This window comes from Pteropus medius, unplaced genomic scaffold (assembly GCF_902729225.1).
Source record: "Pteropus medius unplaced genomic scaffold, Ma_sr-lr_union100, whole genome shotgun sequence".
Lineage (NCBI taxonomy): Eukaryota > Metazoa > Chordata > Mammalia > Chiroptera > Pteropodidae > Pteropus > Pteropus medius.
Genome location: NW_024340696.1, coordinates 5,539,098 through 5,553,066, shown reverse-complemented (window position 1 = coordinate 5,553,066; position 13,969 = coordinate 5,539,098). Strand labels below are relative to the sequence as shown.

The following is a 13,969-nucleotide window of genomic DNA, read 5'->3' as shown; positions in this document are numbered from 1 at the left end:
GTTGCAAGATGGAAGATATCTGGATTCCTGAGTCATGCTGCAGGAAAGCACAAAAAGAAATGTAAGACTCACATCTACTGATCCATGAAAAGTAAATAAACCCCTTTTATATTGAGTCCTTGAGATTTCAAGGTTCATTGTTACTAAAACATAGTTTTCTTGACTAGGGATTAGCAAACTTTTTCCATAAAGGGTCAAATACTTTAGACTTTGCAGGTTGAGAGGCAAAATTGAAGATATTATGGGTACTTATAACAATAGAGAAAATTTCCCTAAACTTTTATTGATTAAATTAATAAATGTAATTATATGTCAATATGATAATTAATATAACATTATATATTGAAAATAATAATATAATTTATACATTAAGCACAATAATATATGATATGTTAATATGATAGTTTGTGTCATATAGATCCACTAATGATAAAATAGAATTCTGCTTGGTGGGTGGGGTAATATTTTGCCTAACTGAAGTTCAAAGACAGTCTTTCCTATAAACAAAATCAATTTGCAAATTTTCTTGTTAATGTTGATCTGTAATATTATATATAAAACACATTTTGTCTTTGAAAATATCTTTTCACAGAGATAGATGTCACCAAATACTGATATCGATCCATGTGTACATGATTTTTGTTGAGCATATTCATTACTTAGATGGTATTTATAGAATTTCATTAGATTCTTTTTGTCATAGTTGCTTTTTAACATGTCATTATTTTACAGATTAATCACTTTAAATTGAAGTTTAGCTGGACCTTCTCTGATAGCACAGTTAAATGGATTTTGAAAATTGAACATGTCTTTTGCACTTGCATTAAAGTCTGATAAAAACTGCTGAAATTTTACTTTGAACTCAGAAAACATATCTGTTGCAAATTTGTGTGAGAATGCAGAGCTCAATTTTTGTTTTAAATTCTGACAGCACAAGGAGTCTTTAAAGCAGATCAATGTTATTATAATTCAAACATTAGTTGTCATAGAAATAACCACTGCAGGGTAAGTATCTCAAGTATTCTTTTGTCTTATAATTTCAAGATGAATTAATGAATAAACATTATTAAGAATACAGCAAAAAGTAATCTTCAAAGCTGCTCAATGTTTGATAATAGTGATTGGAGATGGTTCATTTTTGTTCAAAAAATTTCAGTCTTGGCCACTAGTTCCAAAAAAATAGCAACAGAATGTTACCAGTGCTAGGTCATTGAACTGCTGTATGATAGGGTAAGTCAGGGCATTCAGCTGCAATTCACAGCTTCAATTAAAAATTCACAGAACTGACAATGATCAAGTCCATGAGAGCAAAAGAAGCTCACCATCGACTCTACTAGTATAATATACATGATTACTAAAAGTTTTCTGCAATGTTTCTGCTGATGAATAATATAATAACTATAAACTATAAAAAAACTGTATTTCTTTTTCTGCTCCATCTATATTTTCACCAGTATTAGTTGTAATACATTTTAGCAGATTTTACTTCATGTCATATTTAATTATGTTTTCTTAATTTTGAAATTATTCCTGCCCATAGTTACTCCATGCAAATCACTCAGGCTAATTCTTTAGTCACTTCAAACTCAATATTAACTCTTTGAATAAACAACAACCGAGTAGTATTAAGAATACATGTTGATTCATTAAGAGCCGTGAAAATCACTTAAAATTATTTATTTGTTTTTAATTTACTATTGATGTTGCTTCCCATGTTCAAGATTCTTTAGCAACTTCTTTTGCTAAATGGCTAATAGTCTTAAGCAGGTTTTCTTTGGACATCTTTCTCTGGCTGCTGCAATCAAACATGATTGAATTAATTCACCTTCAGTGATTTCCTGTTTGGCCAGTTAACAAATGAGCCACTCAGAATTTTCTTCAGTTGTAGCCTTACTTTTATTTGTGTGAAGAAATTCTACTGTGGTGAAATATTCAGTTTTAAACTTTCTAATTTTTTGGACTATTGCTTTTCTGTGAATTGGGAATATGTTGATAAATGCTTAATCTAGTAATGTCGTCACATGTTATATTCTATAGCTAGTGTCATTGCATAATGAACACAGTGCCTTGCTATCCAATTTGATAACAAAATAATCCACATTTCACTGTGCCTTAAAGACATGACATCCACAGTCCACTTCTTTCTTTTATTGAAATGATGGGTATGCACTGGTAATAAAAATTACATAAAATACCACTTCATGACAATACGTGTGACACTTGAAATGATGTTAAGTAGCAACTATGCCACTGTGATTTATAGTACACCAAGGAGCAGTGTGAAGAGATTAGTGCCACATATGGTTTCTGTCACAAATGTTCAATCCTGTCATTTTAGTGCAAAAGCAACCACAATGTTTAAATGAATGAATGCAGCTGTGCTCCAGTAAGTTTTATTATTAACAGTGAAATTTAAAGTTTACATAATTTTCACATTTCATACACATTCTCCTTTAATTGTTATCAGCCATTTATAAATGCAAAAACCATTCTTAGCTCACAGGCCATACAAAAGCCGAGGCCAGCTGGATTTGGTCCAAAGTCCACAGTTTAATAACTTCTGATCTTAATACAGTGTCCATAAATAAATTATTGTTTTTACTTCCCAAACCTGTTATTCTCCTATTCTCCACACCTATATGAGTAGCCAACCTGTTTTGTGTGTCATTAATTTTAATTAACTGTTGCACAGCATGTGTAGGAAAACCTTACAGCCTTAGGTAAACAGTATTTACACCTGAAATGGTCATAATTCTTTGTCAGGCTGATAATGTGGGGGACTGAGTCAATGTGGTTAAAAGTTGAGCTCAGTTTGGATTCCATTGTTGCTGGAGTCACCTTCAATGCACAAGGTACTTCAATTTGCTCCAGCGGTGGGCTCTTGTTTTTTTTGCGTCTTGGAGAGCAAAGGATTTTTCTCAATTTACTGTTCCACTTTTGGCTTTCAGCAGTCCCTGCATGCCTGTTGCAGTGGGAATTTTCTTCCGAGCTCTCACCTAACCCCCAGTAGTGGACTTTTGTTCCATTTTATTTGGTTTTCTAGACTTGTTTTGGTGGAAGGGAATTTTCTCATTTCTGATAGTATAGCCTCAGTCTTATGCAGGAATTTTGGGCCTGAGTCTCAGATTTGTGGCTTTCTCAGAATTTTTACTCCTCACCTCATGGAGTCCCAAATCTGTACTGTTTCTACAAGGATTCCTGGGGGAAGAAATTTTCCTGATTGTCTTTCAGTGATAGTGGATTTCTACTTTGTATCAGCGCAGAAGTCTCTCCAAGAACAGAAGATTGTTACTTCTACCTGAAACAATAGATATTTGCTTCTGTTCTGGGGTAGAAGGGTTTCCTGCCCCTCCACGTGATTTTGCTTTTATTACTCTCTTAGAAGCAATGAATTTTGTCTGGGTTCTGAGGTTAGAAGGGTTTTCAGCTTAAGGCATCTTCTTCATGTGAGAAAACAGTTTGGGGAAGGGAATGAAGTTTGTTCCCTGTATCCCAGCAACAGCCTGTCACCATCTGCATGCTTGTGACACTAAAGGGGGTTCTCTTTAATTTCCCATGACTTGAAGGGTCCATTGAAAAGAGTTTTTGGGTGAGTGCACATACCTTAGTATCTGGGGCTCCCAGTTATTCTAAATTGGCATGTTAACCCTCACTTGATTCTTACGAATTTGTTAAAATTTAGCTGTTTTCCTCACAGCCAAGAGGAGACTAAGGAGACATGGCACAACTTAACACAATGGTCCATGATATTAATATTTTATAATATCACAAAAAAGAAAAATTTACACATGGTTTGTACCAGAAGAATTTCATATAACAATTTTTTGTGTGTGACTATACCTACAGTTTTCTACTGTTTATCTACACAACCAATATGTCATAATTCATCTGGTACCTCTATTATTATGAAATTTTAAACTATTTTGAAAGATTAAATCACTCATATTTGTTTTTTAAATGTACCATATATATGTGTATGACACACACATATTTAATCTCTGTGATTCTAGTACATAGCACAGACATCGGCATATAGTTGGCAAATTTCTATCTGTGTAGAGAATGAATCACTGCCAGAATATGAGGCTTCTGAGCAGTTCAATTCAGAGGCTTCCCTGTCTCTTCTATGAAAAATTGATTTTCCATCTTGGGCCCCTGGATCTGCTGCTTTTCTGGTTTGCATAGATGTCACCTGAATCCCCAGGGCTACCTTCTCCATGTCTTCTCACTAGCCATTGAATCCTTCCCAAGGAGAACAGGAAGTCTGGCACTGCTTTTGATGACACATCAATGACGTGATGTCTGGTTTCTATTAAAAATCGAAAACCAGAAGATTTGATGCCAGAAACAAAAATATAGACAATATTATAGATAAACATTAATATATTGCTTAATATACTAAGTAACCAGAGACCTGCCAGTGGGTTCTGGACCAAAGTGGACAATGGTATAAGAGGCCTAGGTAAGGATGGCCTATACCAAATACCATAGACAAGCAACCACAGGCTTTTTTCATTATAATCTTTTTGCATTTTCTGCTAAATATTCCCAGTTAATTTAGCTACAAATATGTAAACTACCCAGTTAGAGGCAATGTCGTTTCCCAGTGGAGTGTCACGCATCTCTTGAGTTCAGAGTTTTAAAGTAAAGTAGATCCTATTGCTTACTGTTTGCACACAGATAAGATGCATTCAAACTTGCCGCATGTAAGGGGTACGGCTTCGCCCCTATATAGATTCAGGACTTAGTTATACTTGAGGTATGATTTGAACTAGGTCCCAAGTGTGCTTCTATCTAAAAATGTAAATAATTATATTATTTAGCTAACAACTCTATGCCAAGCTCTGTATGAGGTTGTGGAAAAAAACATAGATAAATAAGAGTAATGTTTTGCTTTCAAAGAACATTCGATAGAGTAGAGACAGACACATAACCTGCAAAAGCAATTCAGTGTGAGAAGACCTATGATGGAGGATGTACAAAGACAGAACATCTAACAAACTCGGAAAAGGGTCCCAGGTACCTTCAGGAGGAGATGATGCTGGTCAGATTCCAGATGCTCACCATAGCCAGGAACTGGAGATGTTTAAAATGAAATATACTATGTTGGACAGATGTTATGGACTGAGTATTTATGTTCCCCCCAAATTCATATGCTGAGGTCCTACAACCTCCAGAGTGTTGTTATTTGGAGATGGGAAGTCATTAAATTGAAAGTGGAGCCCTCATAAGTGGGATTAGTATCCTTAGAAAAGAGACCCCAAAGAGCCCCCTTACCCCTTTCACCATGTGAGGACACAGCAAGAAGACGGTAGTCTATGAACCACTAAGTGAGGCTCTCACCAGATACCAAATCTTCTGGCACCTTTATCTTAGACTTCTCAGCCTTCAGAACTGGGAGAAGTAAATGTTAAACCATCTAGTCTATGATATACTTTTATAGCAGCTGAAACCGTCAGAGAGTAACCTACTGATATCAGAACAGAGAGCAGAAATGCCATGAAGTGACACAGGTAGAAGAATTTTTTTGTCAGGTAAAAGGAGGGAATGTTAATATTAAACATTAATATCTAACACTTTGTTTTACTATGTGCCAGGAAGTATTCTAAGAACTTTACAGGTATCATCTCATTTAATCCTCTCACAATCCTATAAAGTAAGTATTCTCTCAAGAATAAGAACCTTCTGGGAAAAGAAAGAGAAGAAAAAAGTTTCAGACCAAGAAAGGGTGCTGTGTTGTAGAAGATAGGGCAAGGGGTAAAAATTGAGTGAACTCTAGAGAAAACCTCAAAAGGTGTGTCCTACCCAGAGGACATATTTCTTGGACTAGAATCTGAGGCAGCATAAGAATATCTCATGTCTTAAAAAGACTATTCAGAGGAGATAGTGGGCACAGGAGAGCTGGGAGGGTAATTAACTTTTTCTGGCGCTCAACATTTTAAGTGGTCTAGTCTCAGATTTTAATTCCTTAGGAAAATAACCTTTTCTTTCACACGGATGAAAATGGGTAAAAAATAATAGTAATTGTTACATTTTTTAGAGGATTTACTATGTGCTGGGAACTATTTCAAGCACTTACCGCATATTACTCCATTTAACTCACTAACAACTCTGTGAGGAATCAGCTAAAACCACTCTCAATTGGTAGATTAAAAACCTGAAATTTGGAGAGGTTAAGTGATTTACCCAAGGTTCTTAGTAGGTGATTGAGCCAACATTAAAAATTCCACCAGTCTGATTCTGAAGCTTACACTTTTAATTCCAAACCAAGGAGAATGTTAGATTATAACTCAAGACAAAACATTTCAGCTATGGTGGAAAAATTAGAGAATTAAATCATAGCAAGATGTGTCCTTTTAAAATTAAAATGTAGTTCAAATGTTTAAAGATCTTAAATGAACAGGACAATCAAACAGAGATTCATGGACATGGACTATAGACTAGTGGTTACCAAAAGATAGGGGGTGGGGGAGGAGGAGGGAGGTAGACGGGGTAAAGGAGGTCAAATATGTGGTGACAGAAAGAAATCTAACAATGGGAGGTAAACACACAGTGTAAATATATATATGCCTAACTGTTAAAGTGTACAGCCGAAACATATTGCATTTAGTTAACAAATGTCACCATAAAAAATTAATTAGTTAATTAATTTTTTTTAAATTAAAAAAAATAAAGATCTTTTCTTGCTGCGAGGCATTACAGACCACTGACAGATGTGCACTGTCTCAGGCAGAGACTGGAAGCAGCACAGTGGTAAGCTTTTAGCCATCACCCTGCAGTTTCCTGCAGCTGTGATTTTCCACAGATACAGTTTTGGGCTATCTTGTCACTCACTTCTCCGTGCCAGCGCCCTCAGAACGCGGAATTTCCTCTCCATTTTTACCTTTATTTCCTGCAGATTGCACTATCCTTTTATCACATAAACGCTTTACCAGTCCCCTGCCCTTTGCTGCACTAAGATCTTCCTCCGGAGGCTATTGTCCCTTGTTTCAATTGCCTCATTCTTCTCCAAAGTCATTTTCACCCTGAGGGGAAAAAAAAAAATAAAAAGGTCTGTCCCTTGATGATTTTGTTGATTTTTCATTGGAAGAAATCTGCAAAAATGCTTTTCAAAACATTTTAAATGGCAGCACACAGTCTGGGAGGTGTTTAAATGCAACAGAAAAATAAGAAATTCATAAGGAAAGGATTTTCAGAGAATTTGCACAGAAAAAATGTTCAGGCTGTTTAAAATGCAGTTTTGTCTATCAAAGTGACCTTTCTGGTATCTTTCCACATGATTCTCTTTCCCAAAAGCTCAGGCTCCAAAGGTTTTGAGTTTATAACAGTAGGCAAATGCAGAATAATCAAGGCGGCAGAGCAGCACGAGCAGAGACATGGGCTTCAGCCACCAGCTGTCTGCTGGTGACATTTAGTAGCTGGGGGACCTGGAGCAAGTGTCTGTGCTTTATCTGTGTTGGTTTCAGTTTTCTTATCTGTAAATTGGAGATAATGATAATAATCACTTCATAGTTGCTGTGAAGATTAAATGATATGTATAAAGCTATTGGCAATGTGCTTGATATATATTAAGAACTAAATGCTAGTAGATATTACTATTAACATTATTATTTGATAAGTATCTTTATTTCTCCCGCATAGAAATTAAAATAACAAGACTAAAAATATGTGTGTGTTGGTATTGACTCTTTCTTCATTAAAAGGAACCCTTGAAGACTTCAGCCCTTATCTAGTCCTGCCTCCTACCAGACCAGAGGACCCTAGCTTTTTCTTCCAGAAGCATCCATGATGTGTTCATTACTGCCATTGATGAACATGTTACTTTTGTGTGATAGCTCACTGTATTGTTGGAAAACCAGCTCAGACTTCTAGAAAATCCCTTTTCTAAGTACTGCTTTCCAGTACTCTCTATCCCGTCAGTCTCAGTTCGGCTCCCTGAGGCCACCTGGGATGGGTCTAGTCCCTTTTCCATATGACAGGTCACCACATATATGAAGATACCTGGGCACTCTGTCATTTGGTCGGCCAGGCCCACTGTGAGGACTTTTCTTGGTCCTTCACGTTCCTGGCAGTCATGACCTGTCAGTGCCTTTCTCACCTCTTACATCTGCTCCAGGGCTCCCCTGCTTCCCTGGGGCTCAGCAGACTTTGAGACTCACTTGGTACTCACACAGGTGCTTTGATCCACTTGGCCAGGCCGGCTAGGCTGTTGGTTATAGGCTGCAGATGAGACTCACAACTACCGACAGGTTGGTCCCTTGTGCCATGGCTTCCACAGTAGATGTCACTACTTCTGTCCTGGGTTCTGGCTTCTTCAGGTCAAGAGTCACAATCCTGAGATGTGGTGGAGTCAGTGTCCCCTGGGGCATACTTTGACTAATAAGAGCTAGGAGCTAGCCTCCCTTTTCACTTCTTGATGGACAGTTTTGGAGAGTAGAAATTCTAAGAAGCCCCGTGAGACTGAGCACTCAATAGTGCTTATTATGAACATACTATTAAAATTGCTTTCCTTCCTTCCCTTTCCCGCTCCTCTTTCTCTTTCTTTTTTTTCCCATTCCTCTTTTTCTTCGACTCTCATTTTCTGGGATTGTGATTCCAATACTTTCATCCCAGTCTCTGTATTTTTGGGAACTCTGGTAAAGATAGGTAGCATTATTATTATTACCACTACCCATCTCCTCATTTAGATTTAACTTGATTATCAGCTGATTATCAGCTCTCCACTCTCTTACTCACAAAACGAAGCTTACTTTTCTGCTTTATGAGTCAACACCCAAATTTTGGCCCAAATTTTCCTCTCTCTTTTTGGCCCTGCCAGAGAGTCCCTCCCTCATTCTCTGCTTTTGAAACTCATGTGATGATTTGATTAATGATAATGTGGTAATGGTGCAAGTAGCTCCACATGTCATCTATTGGAGGTAGCATGTTGGAATTTCCACAGGGGTTTTCTGAAGAAAGAGAGCCTTAACTTAATTGGAAACCACAAGTTGGCAAACTTTTTCTATAAATGGTCAGAGAGAGTCACTATATTAGGCTTTGCCAGCTATGGCCATATAGTCTGTATTGCAACTATTAAACTCTTACAGGTGTAATAAGAAAGAAGCCAGAGGGAAAAATGTAAATAAATGGGCATGGCTGTATTTCAATAAAACTTAATTTAAAAGAACAGGTTTGGGGTCAACTTTGGTCCATGGGCTATAGTTGCAGACCTTTGATCAAAATGATAGAATTACAAGACAACAAGTAAAGCAGACCTTTGGGGGAAGTATGGGCTATTCAATATCTCTCAATTTCAGTTTATTTTCAATTCGTTTTAATTCAGCAAAAACATGTTGAAAGAATGAAAGAGGAGAAACTCTTATGGAATGCTTCCAGTGAGCCAGAGTCTAGGCTAGGGGTTTTCATATAATATAACATTTGTTGTTCTTAGAAATCTTATCATTATTATTATTCCATTTTCAATGAGATGAATAAACTTGAGACTCAGAGATGAATGATAATCTCTTTTCATTAAAAGCAGTGCCAAGATTCAAAAATTGTCTCCCTCTAACCTGAAGGCCTGTATTAAAGTTTTCTAATTAAGCACCTACTATATGCAAAGTTCTGCATTTCTGGCTGCTAAAATACAGAGAGAAATAAGACAGTTCCATTCCAGTCAGAAGCAAAATAAAATAACCGCAAAATAGGAGTCTCTGCTGTCCCAAGAATAGGACAAAGTACTAAGGAAGTTTAAAGGAGGTGAATGTCAGCAAGTGGGAACAATAAAACCTCATAGAAAGGATGACGATTAAGTTGAAATTTGAAGGACATATATAATTCTGAAAGGTAGAGATAAGGAAGAAGATTAGTTAAAGCAGAAAAAAAGAGTGAACAAAGCCAAGGAGTCTAGAACAGGAAGAAAGCGTGCCATCAACAACAAGCCTTGTCTTCCTTATAATTTGGCTAAAGGCTTTGCTCGGTCCTATGCTTAATGGCTCACTCTGAGTCTAGCTCTGGTCTGGGCCTGGCCATTTCTTAAAGAAAGTCAACCTCACCTAACTCCCCTTGGCAGGGTGTCTCATTGAGTGCTCAGGATGGAGAAATAAAATTTCGGTCGATAGGAACAAAAAGGTATAGAGTGGAAGCTAATGGGTCAGAGGCTGAGTAGATATTGGAAGAGGGGAATGCAGAAAATAGTCACAGATAGGACCAAAGTTAGAGTGTCCAAGAAAGTCTAATAAAATGAGAATAGGCAGTCCAAGGCTCATTTTCATGTCTTTTACCCTTCCTAGATCATGAGGTCTCTAAGGGCAGGGACCCTGTCTGTCCCTTTGAATACACGATCTCCTGCATTTAGCACAGCCACCTTGCACATTGTATGTGCTCCATACATATTTGCCAGTTGGCTGGTTGAAAGAATGATTAACTTCAGCTAGTTTATTTTCCCAGTTAGAGAGCAGAGTCCGAATCTTGCCCTAACTTGCCCAGCCTTCCACAGCAAGAACAGCCTCTTCCATAGAAGGATTCGTACAACCCACTGGTGCTTCCCACACGCTCCTCCCAATCCACAAAGGCTCAAAGCCAGGAGGAAGTCTCAAACCACCTCGTATAACCAAGAGTCTTGCATCATTCACAGAGAGAGGGAGATTTTCCAAGTTCTTGTTGCCGTGGAGAGATGAGTTCAAATTGTAAGAAGTCAGTGGTGCTCTTAACATTGCCTCTGTGTTGTTTTCACATAAATATTTTTACTAGGACATCTTTTGGCTATGAAGGCTAGCTCCCAGGACTGTGGAGAAAAGTGAAGCTTTGCTCACCGCATGCTGATGGCATGCACTTGAGTCAATTTAGGGTCAGTGTGGTTTGATATCATGTCCCTTTTCGCCTTTGTCTTGATGCTTTTCCACTGACTCAGTGTCTACCCTTTATTCTTTCTTTAAATGAGAAACAGCTGGGCTAAAGTGAAGTCCATGTCCAAATTCCCCACCCCCTCTCTCTTCTATGTCCCCACCCCCTTCTCTGGCCAAGAAAGCTGCAACTGTTTCTGAGACACTAGTCTTGTTACAGATGTTTTACTAATTATCAAACAGCTCAAATTGACAGCTTTTTGGTAAAGTAGCTAAATCAAATTTACACATTTAAACATTTCTACCACTACTTAGGGGAGTTCTTTTTAAGGGCGTTATATAATTTGGTTGCAGTAGCTCTGAGAAGTTGCCGTTTCCCAGGGTAGATGAGTATCTTTATGAAAATTTAAACAATAACCTCTTAAATCCTTTCACAGGGAGTACGATTGATTGATCTCTGTCCCTCCTGCTCTGCAATGCCTAATCCATAATAATGTTTATGATGGTTGGAGGAGTAAATGGATATGTTCAAAACTATATGTTGCATGATTTCCTTTGTCAAGCTTTACTTTGTCCACATCCCACCCATTTGTTTGTGCTAAAGATTAAATTAAAATAATAGTCGGTAAGATCTTGTGATAATAAAAATAACATACATGTATAAAAAGCTTTACTTTTTTTCCAGGTACTTTTTTATTTGTAATCTTAGTTCATTTTTAATACTCTTCAGGTTAAGCAAAATGCATTATTTTTATTTCTTGGTTTTTCCTCTCCCTCAATCCCTATATCCAATATAAATCCAAGCCATTGATTCTACCTCTGCAATGGTTCCCCAGTGAATTTCTTATACTATCCTCAGCATTACCAGCTTAACCCACTTTCATTTTTTTCTCTCATATAGACCCTTGCAATTATATTCTAACTGGTCTCCTAAACGTCTAATTCTCCTCTTCACAATATTGTTATGATCTATCCAAAATGTGGAATAGATCTTGCCACTCCCCTTCTGACATGCCAATAATTTCCCACTGCCTACTAGGTCAAGTCCAAACCTGTTAGAATGATGCCTAAGATCCTTGCTCTGGTCATTGCGCACCTCTGTTTAGCTTCCAAATGACGTAGTTGCTAAAACAGCTTAAGAATACCCTGGTCTACTCTGTATTTTTGCTCCTATTCATATTTTAAGACTCACCAAAATGTTCACCTCATCTGTAAAGTTTGCCATGATTCAGGAAGAGTCAAGTGCCTCTTTATGTGGCACTTTAGAAAAACCTATTCCGGCACTGATCAAACTGTAAAAAAACTGTTCATATGACCAGTTTCTCCACTAAGCCTCTGGCTTATCTTTATACCACCCCTGACTATAGCCTAATGCCTGTCCATAGCAATTTCTTGACACATGCTTATTTCATAAATGAACTTTACCAATGAAGAAAGAAAGTATGAGAGAATAGCAGGGAATAGAACTTTGGAGACATCCTCTAATCCCTGCTCTGTCTCTGACTTAGTTTAGCCTCTCTGGTCTTCTGTTTTCTCATCTATAAAACTGATCTCTTCCAGTCCTGAGGGTTTAATATTAAAAAAAATTCTGATGGGTTTTCTTATTTTTTAGTTAACAAAGCCAACTTGGAGTCTAAGTGCATTTAATGTGCTTAATTGTTTCAAAGCAAAAATTGAGATGACATAGGACGACACAACAAGAGAAAAGAAATTATTGATCCTAGTGTTGGATCAATAATTGGATCAATAATATGTTGCACCTTCTGTGTGAGCTTGGATGAGGCTTTATCCTTCTGGTCCCAGTTTTCCCATTAGCATAATGAGGGCATAGATTGCAAATATGTGGCACTCCCTATACCACCTATTGCTACAATGCTTGAGGCAGACATTGCTAATCAATTACTGAACTCATTCTCACTGAACCTATATGCAGAATTAGAATTCATTTTAACATAATCTACAAGAAGCCATTTCTATTCTATTGGAGTCTCTTAAGTGCCAAGAATGTACATGAGCCTAAAAACAAAAGAAACCCTTCACCATTCTAGGTACTGGATATTTTCTGAAGTTCCTCTAAGTTCTATAATTTCCTAAGAATTCTGTAGCGGGCTTTCATTGTGTTTGGACTTAGATTTCTAATCTTGAAGGGTCACAATAAGGAAGAGATCAAGTCCAGATCCCTGGAATGGGTGGGCTTTTTCATGATGAACCCATGCATAATCACCATCCTCCGAATAATCATCAATCTTCTATTTTATTTCAGGTCTAATGCCACTGACTTGGTCTCAGAAGCCAACAAGGGTATGCACAATAAAAGCATCTGATCAGAGTGAAAATCAGTCATAATTGGAGACAGATATAGATAGCCTGTTCTCATATATCTTTCTTTTGTCTTCTCCATGGACTACAGCAAATAAAGTGTTAACTGATTTTGTCATCCTCATCTGCTTTCCAGAAGGCCTATTTAGCAAAGAATTTGATCACTTGGGGAATCCTTGTTGCTTTTGGAAAGTAGATTACATCAGAATATTCTCTGAGTTCTAATTAAATTAATTTTCCCTTTTAGTTCCTGGCATATAATAAGTGTAAAAATAAATATTTGTGGAATGAATGAATTTTTAGGCTTTTCTCTAGGCAGCAAGTCAACTGCCAAGAGCCATGTTCTCTCTAGAATGATCAACTACTCACATATATTGTCTCTCTCCTCTGTGAGCAGCCCTAGCTCCCCCGACTTTGGAAATAACTGACTATGGAGAGTAATTGAATACATTTCAACACATGAGTCTCCACGTCTTTGGCTAACATCTGTGTCCCTAAGGCAGGACAGCACTTTATTTCTCTTTGTATACAGCGGTCCTCAAACTTTTTGTCACCAGAGACCGGTGCTCCTATGAGAATCTAATGCAGGAAATTATTATCTACAAGCATGGTAAGATAGTCTCTCAAATGAGAGTACCAAGGCAAGAGGCAAAGGTTTATCAGGATATGAGGTAATATAGGCTTAAGCTATGTAAGCAGAATCAACATCTCAAGAGTACAGGGTGAGGCAGCCCCCTGAGTTGGTGAGGTAACATGTTATATTTATTTATCTCCCATTATTATCTTCAGACAAATAGAGACAACCTGGAGCACATTCAGAAGAGAGG

The 13,969-nt window shown here is 37.4% G+C and overlaps 1 long non-coding RNA gene across 1 annotated transcript; it reads left to right on the top strand.

Moving 5' to 3' along the window:
- On the top strand, positions 1-13,253 carry LOC120605152 (uncharacterized). The gene is made up of 2 exons (XR_005653532.1): positions 1-61; positions 13,087-13,253. It is a non-coding gene; the product is annotated as an uncharacterized LOC120605152 (long non-coding RNA).
- Positions 13,254-13,969: the final 716 nt, after the last annotated feature.